Source organism: Miscanthus floridulus, chromosome 1 (genome assembly GCF_019320115.1).
Source record: "Miscanthus floridulus cultivar M001 chromosome 1, ASM1932011v1, whole genome shotgun sequence".
Taxonomy (NCBI): Eukaryota; Viridiplantae; Streptophyta; class Magnoliopsida; order Poales; family Poaceae; genus Miscanthus; species Miscanthus floridulus.
The window spans coordinates 15,328,866-15,344,861 of NC_089580.1; the positions used below are offsets into that span (position 1 = coordinate 15,328,866).

The 15,996-nt window shown below is 43.3% G+C and overlaps 1 long non-coding RNA gene across 1 annotated transcript; it reads right to left on the reverse strand.

Moving 5' to 3' along the window:
• Positions 1–3,412: 3,412 nt before the first annotated feature.
• On the reverse strand, positions 3,413–15,670 carry LOC136473959 (uncharacterized). Its single transcript, XR_010762818.1, has 3 exons — positions 15,527–15,670; positions 4,629–4,781; positions 3,413–3,557 (listed from the first exon to the last, which is right to left on the reverse strand). It is a non-coding gene; the product is annotated as an uncharacterized lncRNA (long non-coding RNA).
• Positions 15,671–15,996: the final 326 nt, after the last annotated feature.

A 15,996-nucleotide genomic window follows, 5' to 3' on the forward strand; every position in this document is an offset into this window, starting at 1 on the left:
GGTCCTTTTCCTGTGAAAAGTGTGGATGGTTATAATTCATTTATAACATTCACAGATGACTACTCTCGTTATGGCAATATTTATCCAATTAAAAAAAGATCGGAAGCATTGGATAAATTCAAAATATTTAAAGCTGAAGTTGAAAATCAGCACAATAAGAAAATCAAGATAGTACGATCAGATCGAGTTGGAGAGTACTATGGGCGACATAGCCCATATGGCCAAATTCCTAGACCATTCGCAAGGTTTCTACAGGAAAATGGCATAGTTGCTTAGTACTCCACACCGGGGGAGCCTCAGCAGAATGGAGTGGCTGAAAGACGTAACCGTACCTTAATGGATATGTAAGAAGCATGATGAGTTACTCCACATTACCGATTAGTTTATGGATGGAGGCACTGAAACCCGCCATTCACATACTTAATCGAGTACCAAGTAAATCGGTGCCTAAAACACCGTATGAATTATGGACAGGAAGGGAACCCTCACTCAACCATTTGCGTGTGTGGGGCTGTCTAGCTGAGGCAAAAGTGTTTAACCCAAACATAGGAAAGTTAGACTCCAAGATAGTCAGCTACCATTTTATTGGCTATCCAGAAAGATCGAAAGGATATCGCTTCTATTGTCCTGATAGACATACGAAGATTGTAGAAACAAGAAATGTTGTGTTCTTGGAGGATAACATGATCAGGGGGAGCATGGTAGCACGAGAAATCAGCCTACAGGAGAAGCGGGTACATGTACCCACTCCAATGGTTGAAGAACCATTCTTCACGCTACCTGCTGCTGTTGCACCGACAGTGCAGGACACTGTAGTGCCAACACCTATTGCAAGTTCTCCCGTGGCGACAATGAATGAACATGAGGAACCTGTCCTTGAGGAACCTATCCTTGAGGAACCTATAGAACCAAATGTTGCACATGAGGAAGAACAACAACAGCCAAATGTGGAACAAGTGCCGGAGGCACCTAGAAGGTCTCAAAGAATAAGAAGATCAGCTATCACTGATGACTATGAAGTTTATGAAACAGAAGAATATCAGATGGGGGATGATTCCACCTTATTTGAAGAAGCCATGAGAAGAGACCACTCATCAAAGTGGCTTAAGGCCATGGAAGATGAATTGAAATCAATCAGTACCAATAAAGTTTGGGACTTAGAAAATATTCCTAAAGGAGCCAAAACAGTAGGCTATAAATGGGTCTACAAAACGAAATATGACTCCCAAGGGAATATAGAAAGATTTAAAGCGCGACTTGTGGCGAAAGGCTTCACGCAAAGAGAAGGAATTGATTACAATGAGACATTTTCTCTAGTCTCATGTAAAGATTCCTTCAGAATTATAGTGGCACTTGTAGCCCACTATGATTTGGAGTTACATCAAATGGATGTAGAGACGGCTTTCCTAAATGGGGATTTGGAAGAAAATGTTTATATGGCACAACCGAAAGGTTTTGTCGTAAAAGGAAAGGAAAATATGGGATGCCGCCTAAAGAAATCAATCTACGGATTAAAACAAGCTTCAAGACAGTGGTATTTGAAGTTTGATAGAACGATAAAAGGTTTTGGGTTTGAAGAAAATGTTGAGGACAATTGCGTTTATGCAAAGTTTAGGAATGGAAAGTACATATTCCTAATTTTGTATGTGGATGATATCTTACTTGCTAGCAGTGATATCAATCTACTAATGGAAACGAAGAAATTCTTATCCTCAAACTTTGATATGAAAGATCTTGGTGAGGCCTCGTTCGTTTTGGGAATAGAGATTCACCAAGACAGGAGAAAAGGGGTTCTAGGATTATCGCAAAAGGCATACATAGAAAAGGTCCTGAAGAAATTTAGTATGCATGCATGTAGTCCTTCACCTACTCATATAGTCAAGGGCGATAGATTTGGGGAACATCAGTGTCCCAAGAACCAATATGAAATTGACCGAATGAAAGCGGTACCGTATGCTTCAGCTGTTGGAAGTTTACAATATGCTCAAGTGTGTACACGCCCTGACTTAGCTTTTGTTACCGGGTTACTTGGCAGATATCAAAAGAATCTAGGAATTGAATATTGAAAATTAGTAAAGAAAGTCCTGCGTTATTTGCAGGGTACGAAAGGCCTCATGCTTACGTATAGAAGATCTGACTCCCTACAGATAGAGGGGTATTTAGATTCTGATTATGCGGGAGATGAAAGAAAATCCACGTCAGGATATGTATTTACTCTCATAGGAGGGGCTATATCATGGAAAAGCTCCAAACAAACCGTAACTACATCCTCGACAATGTATGCCGAGTTTGTAGCATGCTATGAGGCAACGGGGCAGGTGAATTGGCTGAAGAAATTCATACCCAGATTGAAAGTGATTGATGATATAAATGAACCACTGAGATTGTATTGTGATAACACTCCAGCGGTACAGTACGCTCACAACAATAGGTCAAGTGGTGCTACCAAACACATTGACATAAAGTACTATGTTGTGAAAGATAAAGTTCGGGATCATATTATAAATCTTGAGCATATAAGTACAGAGAAAATGCTTGCGGATCCGCTCACAAAGGGCTTACCACCCAACGTGTTCAGAGAACACGTAGCCGGCATGGGTTTAAGAGAAAGCCTATGATTCCCGAACATACGAAGGGCCCAAAGAAAGTTTACATTTCAAAACGGAGAAGTGTATTGTGGCTGTTAGTCTAACGGCACTAATTGCTGTGATGATGGGATAGTTCTATGCACTAATCTATGATGAAATAGGATGGAAGCAAGAAAAATATGAATTGAAAGTTTTGAGTATGAAATTAAAGAACGAAGAATAGATGAGAGATCAAGGGGGAGAATGTTAGGATTGATCTCCCACCAGTTAGGCCCAACGGCCTAACTGGGCTTTGTCCTCACGCCCTGATCGGGGGCGCCCAACCCTACATGGTTGGTGGGCCCCCGTCGCACAGCGCTATAAAGGAAAAGTGGGGGCCGGGGCTCGCAGTACGAGGTTTACTACGCCGCTAGTCACCCCACCAACATCCTAACCCTAGACCCGATCTTGAGAAGGGGCGCTGCCAGCAACGGGAAGCACCACCGACCATGTAGGGTTGGGCGCCCCCAATCAGGGCGCGAGGACAAGGCCCAGTTAGGCCAGCTGTCGCAGAACCGACCAATTTATAAGAATACAAGTACAATGGCAATCCGCAAGCGGTCGCACTGTCATACTTGAATCCATATAAACCCAGTAGTCCGTCGAGTACCACGACGGGTCTCGATAAACGATTTACAACAACCAAGATCGTACAGGATTCAACATACATGCCACATATTACATACGGTTCGCAGATACTTTTCATCATCAGAGTACGAATAAAAAGTTATTACAAACTGAGTTTGGTAAACAAGCGGAAGCAAATAAGTTCGAAGATAAAGTTTCCAACATAGTTTGATACAGTGCCAAGCCAGATCACGGTCCACAAAAGCAAAGATAGGAATTACTAAGGAAGCCTGCCCAAGGCTTACTCCTCATCCACAGCGGGATAGAAGCAACTCTTGCAATAACCATGATACACAGTGCCATCTGCAATAATGGGAAAATAAACCCTGAATACGAGAAGGTACTCAGCTAGACTTACCCGTCATGAACCAGAAATAAAACGACTCCAAGGATTATGCAAGGCTATATAAGTGGACGTAACTTGACAACATTTTGCGAAAAAGGCAATTAACCGTTGTACAATTGTGATTCTTTTATCAAGTTAATTATAACTATCCATTTCTAGATTAGCAACTATCCTATGCCAAACATGTGGTATATTATTTAGAATCATACAATAGTAACCATAGCAGGTATTGTAATTCCATATTCATTTGAACCATCATGTTTCATAATATAGTTGCTACGATGTTGGGACTAGCCAAGTTTCTCACTATCCGGGAGAGACGGCGATTCGAATCGATTTCAACCAGCTGGGAATTTATTCCTAACACAAACCCAGATCTATTAGCCATGATAGTCTTAGGTCACCTTTGGTACAACTCAGGTACACATTTCGCGGGTCCATACTGTGCCGCACAATCTGGAACACCAGATGCCAGGATGCTCAGGCCAAGCCTGCCCTTGGGCTCAGTCTGATCGTTCCTCGGAAGGAGCGCACAACAGAACGGTTCCCGGTCTGAGTTGAATTACTCGGCTTCACGGTCGGAACGAGTTATCCGGCCAGCTAAGTGAGAGGCATGCGTTCAATCTTGTCAGAAGCGCCAACAATGGTACGGTCCTTAATCGACACAGACAGGGATAAGTCCACACCCAAGACCTCCATGCCTTGTGGCTTCCCTATCAACCTCCCGTCCGGTCTCAATTTACTTTTACCACATGGTTCTGTTCCACGATAGCAGATATAGCCAACCGTGCTCCGATATCCACCTATATCTTGCAGGTGACAGGACATCACCCGACTTCTACCAGTCTAAGCATGGCTAAGCATATATTCAATCCTGGACCTATACCGGTTAAAGGGTTAATATCTGGACAAGGAATGTACATGCATCAAGTGGTTTCATTCAACTCTTATAACCTAATGCATCAATCATAAATACGTAAGTAAACATTTGTAAATTACTGGGAGACTTATAATGCTCCGGGGCTTGCCTCGCAGAAAGGAAGTAGGGCGGTGGTCAGGACACTCCGGAAGCTCTTCAGGGTTCTGCTCCACGCCTTCGGGAGCGGGGGCTTGCGGATTCTCCTGCGGGTTCCCTTCCTCTGCTTCTTCGAATTCCAGCAACGTGATCTCTTCCTCCGATCCTAGATGCATGAGTATGGTATGAGTATTACGAATGCATAATGTTAACAAGTGCATCGCGTTGTTTGAGTAGGTGCATATCTCTTCTCGATTACTACTTAACTATTTCTACAATGCATCGACTACACCATAACCAGCAGCTACTTGTTTCACTCATAACTGGAGTTCTACAAATTCAAAAACAGTGATCCTGGACTTTCTGGAAAGCTTATCAAATTCTCTACAACTTTGTTATTAACCATTTTTACAGTCTACATCAGTTTCAACATTTAACTCATCATATTCTAGAATCAGTCCGGAAATGACTTAACATGCAATATAAAGTAATAACACCTCTACTTCATGTAATCATTCACAAATTGACAACCTAGAACCTACCAACAGTTTAAGCATACCAAATATAGTTAAGATAATATAATGGCAAAGCCCAAACTATTACCTAAATTGCCTTTATTATTTTATTTAGATATCTAGGTTAAATAATAAATATATATCAAATGTGCTTAATAAATTCTCAAAAATTTACAGAGTCTTACTAATGCTCTCAAAGGACTACTATAAAAATTTCATGTCATTTTACTAAGTAGAACATTCTATACAAAAATGATAAGGAAGCAAGGCTTGAAATAGCATAAATGGAAAATCCTATTGAAAAGTGTCAAGCAACAGATTTCTTATTTTTCTTAACATCCCTATGGTACTAGTATCACCTCCAATAAATTTCATGAATTTTGGACTCATAATTAATTTATAAAAATTCATGCAAGGATTAACTATTTAAAAAAGAAAAATCTATAACTATAGATCTACCCATGCACTGGTCCTCAAATTTTTACCCAAGCTCATGTATGACAAGGATAGCCTACCACAAAAATTTCATAATTTTTGGAGCACAGGAACTTTAGATATAAAATAAACAAATTTGAATGCATTCAAAAGCACATTTCAATTCCTAATTTAAATCCCCAAAAATTTCTACTGTTGAACCCAAGAACATATTTTTCTTAAATACTACATTTCCTAAGCAACACAATCATATTTATTTCACAATTTTAGGAGCTACCAAACTAAAGATACAAAAATAACAAAACACATCAAAAACTGGATTCAAAATGAGTTAGCCTTCACTACTGCTGTCGCTGACAGGTGGGACCCGCTGGTCAGGGGACCCCACGCGTCAGTGACACGGAGCAGAGCAGCGGCGCTGCTGGGCACTGCGCGGCTGCGGCTCGTCGACGGCGAGCTTCGCCGGCGGTGAGGTCATCACGGTATGACCTACACGACTCGGCGAACCTACTGAACCGTAGGACCGGACCTATTGCCGACCCTAGAGCTATCGGCGGCGGCCATGGCGGAACGGTGGAGCTGGACCACGGCAAAACGCCGGTGACGACCTCGGTGGCCCGATGTAAGGCTCGGACAAGCATAAACTACCTAAGACGCACTCGACGCACTAGCTAACGCATGGAGAGGTGGACTGTGGCGCTCCGGCCACGGTGACGGGGCTTGCGGCGGAGCTCCGGCGAGCTTAAACGCGTGGCGAAGGCTTACCAAGCTTTGGTCAGCGAGCACGGGAGGGAGCAGTGGGTCGCTGGGGAGATGGAGGAGCTATGGTGGTGGTGCTGGAGTGGCTAGGCGCGGGCTGCGCGCGGCTATAGCGATGGCGGAGCTGTGGGCGCTCGGCGGCTGTGCTTGCGGGTGCTACGGACGGCGAAGGAGACCGAGGCGAAGTGAAAAAGGAGCGTGGCTGAGTGCGGGCGGGTGATGGTGTGATGAAGGCACGCTCGGGCGCGGCGTGGCCTGCGCGGTCAGGGCAACGGCGACGCGCGGCCGACGGGACCTCCACGCGGCGGCTCTGCTCTGAAGCTGGTCGGCCACTGTGCCGATCGATTCAGTTCGTCAGTTAACTGAAAGGGGCGCCTGACAGCTGGTTTTGGCGATGACTTAACTTCCAATCCATGACGAATTAGCGCTAGGTTACTAAACCAACTTTGTAGACCTAAGTACCAGTTACAATTGTTGTTCAATGATCGAGTTCTAATTCTCACCCGAACTCAAGTTATAATGCCCTGAAGGTCAGCTTGTCAGGCTGTCAGTCAATCCATCACTTAGAAAATTTGTTAAGTGTTGAAAGCTGGGTTTTGCTGGTTTTTGTGGGACCCATTCAAGCATGTTAGAAGCTAAATCAGTCCATGACCCAAAAATAAAAGTTGTTCCTTATGTCAAACACTACAACTTTGCTTTAGTGAACTCCTCCATGCAAGGTCCCTAACACCTAGTTCAACTTTAGTCAAACATGTCACTTTGAAATCATGATACACATTCGAACCATGGCTAAATGACCAAACTAGCCCTAGCACTAAATACCAAAGTTGTTCCTAATGATATCCTAAGCATGTTAAAACAATTTGCAAGGTCATTTAAGCATTTCATGTAGTAGTCACACATATGGCTATTCAGGTCAACGCATGAAATATCACTTAAATGCTTGATCAAGAAATGTGGCCTTCATGAACAAGGTTCCTTTTGTTATCCTAAGTGTAGCTAAGGTGTTGTAGTGACTAGCACTACCCACTTGCATTCATTTGTACATGATCACATGCATATGTTCTAAGAAACACGCGATAACAAGTAATGTTTCATATGTTTCGATCAAATGTTTCAGTTGTAATTGATGATTTATGAATGCTTGATGCTCATGCTCATGTTATGCAAGTCAAGTTATGCAAGGCTAACACCCAAGGTGTTACAGCCCCTCCCCCTTATAAAAATCTCGTCCCGAGATTTGCAAGACCTACCATTCTTGGAAAAAGGCGGGATAAACTTCTTGCAGATAATCTTCTCTTTCCCATGTAGCATCTTGTTCACTATGATTGTTCCACACCACCTTATAAAACTTAATGATCTTACTCCTTGTTACTCTCTCCATCACTTCTAATACTCGAATTGGCTTTTCTTCATAAGTCAAATCCGATTGAAGTTGCACGTTGGTGGGTGCAATAGCTTCTTTCGGTACTCGAAGACATTTCTTTAGCTGAGAAACATGGAACACATCAAAGATTGCACTCATCTCTGGTGGTAGTTGTAGCTTATACGCAACATTTCCTTTTCGTTCCAAAATTTTGTATGGCCCTACATATCTTGGTGAAAGCTTCTTTTTCATCCCAAATCTCTTCACACCTTTCATGGGTGATACTCTTAAGTACACATAGTCACCTACTTCAAAAGTTAGTGGTCTTCTTCTTCTATCGGCATAACTCTTCTGTCTTGATTGAGCTGCCTTCATGTGTTGTTGGATGATACGTACTTGTTCTTCGGCTTCATTGACAAAATCAATACCAAAATATCTCCTTTCACCGGGCTCAATCCAATTCAATGGAGTTCTACACTTTCTGCCATACAAGGCTTCAAATGGAGCCATTTTGATACTCGCTTGATAACTGTTGTTATAGGAGAATTCAGCTAAAGGTAACCATTTCTCCCATGACCCTTTTGAAGATATAACACAAGCTCTAAGTAAATCTTCTAGGATTTGGTTTACTCTCTCTGTCTGCCCTGAAGTTTGCGGATGATAAGCTGAACTCCTGATTAGCTTGGTTCCCAAAGCTTGGTGTAAGTGTTCCCAGAAACGAGCTATGAACTGCGGCCCTCTATCCGAGATTATGGTCCGGGGTACTCCATGCAACTTCACGATCTGGGATACGTATATCTCAGCGTATTTCCTAACTATATACCTCGTGTTCACGGGTATAAAGTGTGCTGACTTGGTAAGACGATCAACAATGACCCAGATTGAGTCATGACCTTGTGGCGTTGTTGGAAGGCCTGTAATAAAGTCCATACTGATCTCTTCCCATTTCCATCCTGGAATAGGCAGTGGCTGAAGTAATCCAGTGGTTTTCATATGGACGGCTTTCACTCTACTGCAGTTATCACACCTTGCAACATAGGCTGCGATCTCTTTCTTCATCTTAGTCCACCAAAAATGGGTTTTCAAATCTTGATACATCTTACTACTACCCGGGTGGATAGACAATTTAGACGAGTGAGCTTCCTCTAAGATTTGATTCCTTAGCTCACGGTCTTTTGGCACCACTAGTCGGTCCTCAAACCATAATACACCTCTTTTGTCCAATCTAAAATGTTTGGTTTCTTGCTCTAGCATTTTTCTCTTGATGTGACTTATTCCTACATCTGTCTGCTGTAGCTCTATGATTTTGCCCTCAAGCGAACAACTGATTGTGATATTGTGTAGCACAGCAGGATGTAGCAAGTTGAATCCATCTTCCAATAGTGCTTCCACAGTGTTGCAATGGGACTTCCGACTAAGTGCATCAGCTACTACATTTGCTTTACCCGGATGGTAATGCACTTCCAAATTGTAATCCTTAATCAATTCCAACCATCTACGTTGTCTCATGTTCAGTTCTGGCTAGGTAAAGATATACTTGAGACTTTTGTGGTCAGTATAGATATGACATACATTGCCCAACAAGTAATGTCTCCATATCTTTAATGCATGGACAATGGCTGCCAGTTCCAAATCATGTGTAGGATAGTTGACTTCATGTTTCCTCAATTGCCGAGAGGCATATGCAATTACTCTCCCTTCTTGCATAAGTACACATCCCAAACCTATTCCTAATGCATCACAAAATACATCAAAAGGCTTCTCAATGTCTGGTTGTGCTAGCACTGGCGCTGTAGTCAACAAAGTTCTGAGGGTGTGAAAAGCGGTTTCACATTCTGGTGTCCATTTGTATTTCTCATCCTTCTAAAGTAGTCTGGTCATAGGCTTAGCTATTTTTGAGAAATCTGGAATAAACCGACGATAGTATCCTGCTAACCCTAGAAAACTCTGAACTTCATGAACCGAAGTTGGGGCTTTCCACTCCATGACCTCTTGTACTTTTGATGGGTCTACTGAGATTCCATCTCTCGATAAAATGTGACCTAAGAAAGGCACTTTGCTCATCCAAAATTCACATTTGCTAAACTTAGCATATAGCTTATGCTCCCTCAATCTAGATAGGACAATCCTCAGATGTTCTTCATGATCTGACTCATTTTCTGAATAAATCAATATGTCATCGATAAACACGACCACGAACTTATCCAGTTCAGGCATGAATACCGAGTTCATTAGGTACATAAAATAGGCTGGGGCATTTGTTAGTCCGAAAGACATAACTAAATACTCGTATAAGCCGTACCTGGTAGAGAAAGCAGTTTTTGGTATATCCTCCGGTCTGATCTTTATTTGATGGTACCCTGATCTCAAGTCAATTTTGGAGAATACCTTTGCTTTTGCTAGTTGATCGAACAAGATGTCAATGCGGGGCAACGGATATTTGTTCTTGATGGTCACAGCATTGAGTGGTCTATAATCTACACACATCCTCAGTGACTTATCCTTCTTTTTCACAAACAGTGCTGGACATCCCCACGGAGATGAGCTAGGTTGGATAAGACCTTTGTCCAATAGATCTTGCAATTGAACCTTGAGTTCTGCTAACTCATTGGGTGGCATTCTATAGGGCCTTCTAGATATGGGTGCGGTACCTGGTACTAATTCAATCTTAAATTTCACGTCCCTATCCGGTGGTAGACCTGGTAATTCCTCTGGAAATACATCCGGAAACTCACAAACCACTGGAATATCACATATTGTGGTGGTTTGGATAGCACAGGCTAAATGTTGGGGTTTGAAATCGTGGGAGAGTGGAACTAGAAAAGCATTCCCTCCCGTGGGTTCTCTCAACATAATAGTACGGGTGCTAGTGTCAATAAGAACACCATGATCCTTCATCCAATTCATGCCTAAGATTACACTTATCGACAATCCCGGCAATATTATCAAATATGTTGTGTACTCCCTCCCTTGTATCAAGATGAGTACATTTTTGACTATCTTTTTGGTAGTAACAGTACCCCCTGCTGAACTTATGTTAAAACCCCCTTTACTTACTTCTATTATTTCTTGATCATGTCTAGATGCAAATGCTTGACTCATAAATGAATGAGAAGCTCCCGAATCAAATAAAACAACAGTGGGATGCTTGTTGACAAGAAACATACCAGCCGTGACAACTTCTCCAGCGGGCACTTCCTCCACAGCGGTATAATGCACTTGTCCCTGACGTGCCCTAGCATTCACCTACCTCTGATTGTTCTGATTTGAGTTGCTATTCCTCTTGGGGTGGGGGCACTCCTTGGACCAATGACCCAGTTGGTTGCAGTTGAAACAAGGTTGATTACTTTTGAATCCGGTGGAGCTGTCCTGATTGCCATTTCCTTTTGGTAAGGCAATAGTGAACGCCTTACGAAACGGTTTCTGTGGCCTGTTATTCTGAGCTTTCGGTGGTGGAGGCCTAAACTTAGATGCAGGTGGATGGAATGGTGGCCTAGCTGCGATAGGCGCTTTTGACTGGAAAGATCCGGATGCACCGGCCTCATATGCCCTCTTGCGACCCTTAGCAACTGCATGTAGGTTGTTGTGGTTTTCTTGGGTCAAGGCATCACTAATAAACTCATTATACGTGGCACATCTAGAATTTGCCATAGTCTTCATTAATTTGGTACCCAGACCTCGCTTGAAACTCTCAATCTTTTTCTCTTCAGTATCCACGAAACTTGGAGCATATCTTGACAAGTTGTTGAATACGTGCATATATTCTGTGAGTGACTTTGTTCCCTGAGTGAGCCTCATAAATTCAGCTGCTTTCATGCGCATCAGGCCCGGGGGAATATGGTGTCCCCTAAAAGCCAACTTGAACTGATCCCAGGTCACTCTCGCATTAGCAGGCAGAGACGACAGAAAGTGCGTCCACCAGATTCCTGCTGGTCCTTGCAACTGATGAGAAGCATATTCAGCTTTCAGGTGCTCTGTGACCCTTAGCAGACGAAATTTCTGCTCGATGGTATTCAGCCACTCATCGGCCTGCAGTGGTTCCTCAGCCACCTTGAAGATCGGAGGCTTCATGTCCAGAAACTCCTTGAATGAACTGTGCTGATTTGGCTCGGCCCCTGGTTGCTGTGGGTGGCCACGAGCAGTGTTTTGCGCGATAAGGCGCAAGGCTTCTTCCATTGTCCTCTGGCTTCCTAGGAATTGGGTAAAGAATTCCTGAGCAGATGGTGGCGGTGGGGGTGGCAAGTCATCCTGGTTGCCATCCTGGCTGCTGCTAGCTCCAGCACGGGTGCGCGTCATCTGCGAAGTTGCAACAATAAGCGATTATTGGTTGATGCCAAGAGGTTGCAGATGAATTAGGTACTCATGCCAAACTGAAATTACTGGAGAAATTTCTCAAAAGCACAATAAAAACAAAGGCATAATAATTCATTCTCGCAACATGATGTCGCCAATTTGACCACTTATCGTGCTCATAACGCATGCAATTTAAAGCGTGATTACCGACAAGGAACTGGAATTGCATTAACGTTTACCCAAACGTGCGATTTAACATTACATGATAGTCTGGTTACTAATGTCAACTTGGAACTACAGGTCCATTACATAAATAAAGGTGACACATTAGTCTTCCCACTACACGCTAAGCGATCTAATCCTCATCATGATCACTATCGAGGTCAGACGCAGAATCATCTCCTTCCCCAGGTTCTACTTCTTCTTTAGGTGCCACTTCTTCTTCTTCCTCGTACCCCTCTAGATCCATTTCTGTGGCTCCAGGTGGGACATAAGGGTGGAGCTGATTGTGCAGTAGATGAACCTCTTCATGCAGATTATCGTTGTATTCTTCCGCATTGGCCAACTGTTGTCCTAGCTGAAACTGTCGAGCCCTCAGGACATCTTCCCTAGACCAAGCTGCATTTCGCTGGTGAGTTAACCGAGTCATCTCTTCAGTGAGCCTCTCTATCTCGGCGTCGTGCTCCCTTTGAAGCTGACGTCGGTCTTCTCGGGCATGACCAAGAGCACCAGACACATGTCTGAGGCTACCTTCAACTCCATCTAACACTCTCATCACTGCAAACATGGCGCTCATGGCAGGGTTATCGCTGTTCTGCCCTTCTGCTGCACCAATCTCTAAGGATCTTCCTCTTGCCTGCTGCCATGAGTCAGTGGAGGGATTACCTCTTGGAAAGACTCCAACCAAAGCGGCTGCTAGCTCCTGAGGAAAACGATCCATGATATCCCTTAGGATCCCAAAGGCTGCCCTGCCAGCTGCTTCTTCAGCAGTCCTACTAGTCGACTCATAACACCAACCTGTCCACTCAGAATCGTCACCTCAGGGACGGACAATGGCCTCCACAGTAACTAAGAGAACTTCTCCCAACCGCTCATTTGCCCAAAAGTAGCGGGGTTCCATCCCATCAGGATAACCTACATAGCTGAGCACTCTCCACAAGAGTGTAGGCATCCCAAACTCTCCAAGGAACGTGTGACGTTGACGGGTACATGGAGCAAGCTGACGGCTAGGAGCTCTGCCTCCGGTGGACTTGCGAGCAGTCTGCTTGGTGCATGCCATCTGCACCATCAACATGTACCCTTTGGTGAAACAATGCCATAATGGATAAGAGTTACATAACCGAGTAAGAATCCTATAAGGGGAGGAACAAATGTAATTATGTGAATGGTATTTTAACATGATGCATGCTCGTGCCGTACGTCCTCACAAACTTAGGAAAAATTTGTTTCTAACGGTAGACACGGTGGCATACATACGTTCTCTCATAAATAGCGTAACTAGTCGAGCTACACGTTTTGTTGTTAGTGTACCTGCATAAAATTTCATTTCAGCCCTAAACCCATAATGAAATATGCAGAATGTAATTGTAAATACTTTCATATATGTATCCCCATACATATACTTCCGTATCAATCTACCCAACAATAATTTAAACCCACAATTAAATACGTACCATGTACACATGCAAGCATGCATACATAGCCGTACCAAAGCTAACTCTTCCCGACCGCACGCTCACCTCTTGCGGTCATACACTCATCTTACCTTGGCGTAGAGGCATTTGATCCATACATTACCACTCAAGTGAATGGCATCCATACTATAGCACGCCGTATGGACGACGAAGTAAAAACCCCCATGTTAGTACTTAAATAGCCACCTAATAGTCCTTAATCTGGGCATAAGGAAAGTGATCATTGGCACACTTTAGATTTCAAATACCTATTCATTACTATTAGTTGCTAGAAAAGGGTTTTGGAACACAAAAACTTTTGTTTTAAATACACTTGTGACAATTAACGTTGAATCCTGCTCTGATACCAGCTGTCGCAGAACCGACCAATTTATAAGAATACAAGTACAATGGCAATCCGCAAGCGGTCGCACTGTCATACTTGAATCCATATAAACCCGGTAGTCCGTTGAGTACCACGACGGGTCTCGATAAACGATTTACAACAACCAAGATCGTACAGGATTCAACATACATGCCACATATTACATACGGTTCGCAGATACTTTTCATCATCAGAGTACGAATAAAAAGTTATTACAAACTGAGTTTGGTAAACAAGCGGAAGCAAATAAGTTCGAAGATAAAGTTTCCAACATAGTTTGATACAGTGCCAAGTCAGATCACGGTCCACAAAAGCAAAGATAGGAATTACTAAGGAAGCCTGCCCAAGGCTTACTCCTCATCCACAGCGGGATAGAAGCAACTCTTGCAATAACCATGATACACAGTGCCATCTGCAACAATGGGAAAATAAACCCTGAGTACGAGAAGGTACTCAGCTAGACTTACCCGTCATGAACCAGAAATAAAACGACTCCAAGGATTATGCAAGGCTGTATAAGTGGACGTAACTTGACAACATTTTGCGAAAAAAGGCAATTAACCGTTGTACAATTGTGATTCTTTTATCAAGTTAATTATAACTATCCATTTCTAGATTAGCAACTATCCTATGCCAAACATGTGGTATATTATTTAGAATCATACAATAGTAACCATAGCAGGTATTGTAATTCCATATTCATTTGAACCATCATGTTTCATAATATAGTTGCTACGATGTTGGGACTAGCCAAGTTTCTCACTATCCGGGAGAGACAGCGATTCGAATCGATTTCAACCAGCTGGGAATTTATTCCTAACACAAACCCAGATCTATCAGCCACGATAGTCTTAGGTCACCTTTGGTACAACTCAGGTACACATTTCGCGGGTCCGTACCGCGCCGCACAATCTGGAACACTAGATGCCAGGATGCTCAGGCCAAGCCTGCCCTTGGGCTTAGTCTGATCGTTCCCCGGAAGGAGCGCACAACAGAACGGTTCCTGGCCTGAGTTGAATTACTCAGCTTCGCGGTCGGAACGAGTTATCCGGCCAGCTAAGTGAGAGGCATGCGTTCAATCTTGTCAGAAGCGCCAACAACGGTACGGTCCTTAATCGACACAGACGGGGATAAGTCCACACCCAAGACCTCCATGCCTTGTGGCTTCCCTATCGACCTCCCGTCCGGTCTCAATTTTACTTTTACCACATGGTTCTGTTCCACGATAGCAGATATAGCCAACCGTGCTCCGATATCCACCTATATCTCGCAGGTGACAGGACATCACCCGACTTCTACCGGTCTAAGCATGGCTAAGCATATATTCGATCCTGGACCTATACCGGTTAAAGGGTTAATATCTGGACAAGGAATGTACATGCATCAAGTGGTTTCATTCAACTCTTATAACCTAATGCATCAATCATAAATACGTAAGTAAACATTTGTAAATTACTGGGAGACTTATAATGCTCCGGGGCTTGCCTCGCAGAAAGGAAGTAGGGCGGTGGTCAGGACACTCCGGAAGCTCTTCAGGGTTCTGCTCCACGCCTTCGGGAGCGGGGGCTTGTGGATTCTCCTGCGGGTTCCCTTCCTCTACTTCTTCGAATTCCAGCAACGTGATCTCTTCCTCCGATCCTAGATGCATGAGTATGGTATGAGTATTATGAATGCATAATGTTAACAAGTGCATCGCGTTGTTTGAGTAGGTGCATATCTCTTCTCGATTACTACTTAACTATTTCTACAATGCATCGACTACACCATAACCAGCAGCTACTTGTTTCACTCATAACTGGAGTTCTACAAATTCAAAAACAGTGATCCTAGACTTTCTGGAAAGCTTATCAAATTCTCTACAACTTTGTTATTAACCATTTTTACAGTCTACATCAGTTTCAACATTTAACTCATCATATTCTGGAATCAGTCCGGAAATGACTTAACATGCAATA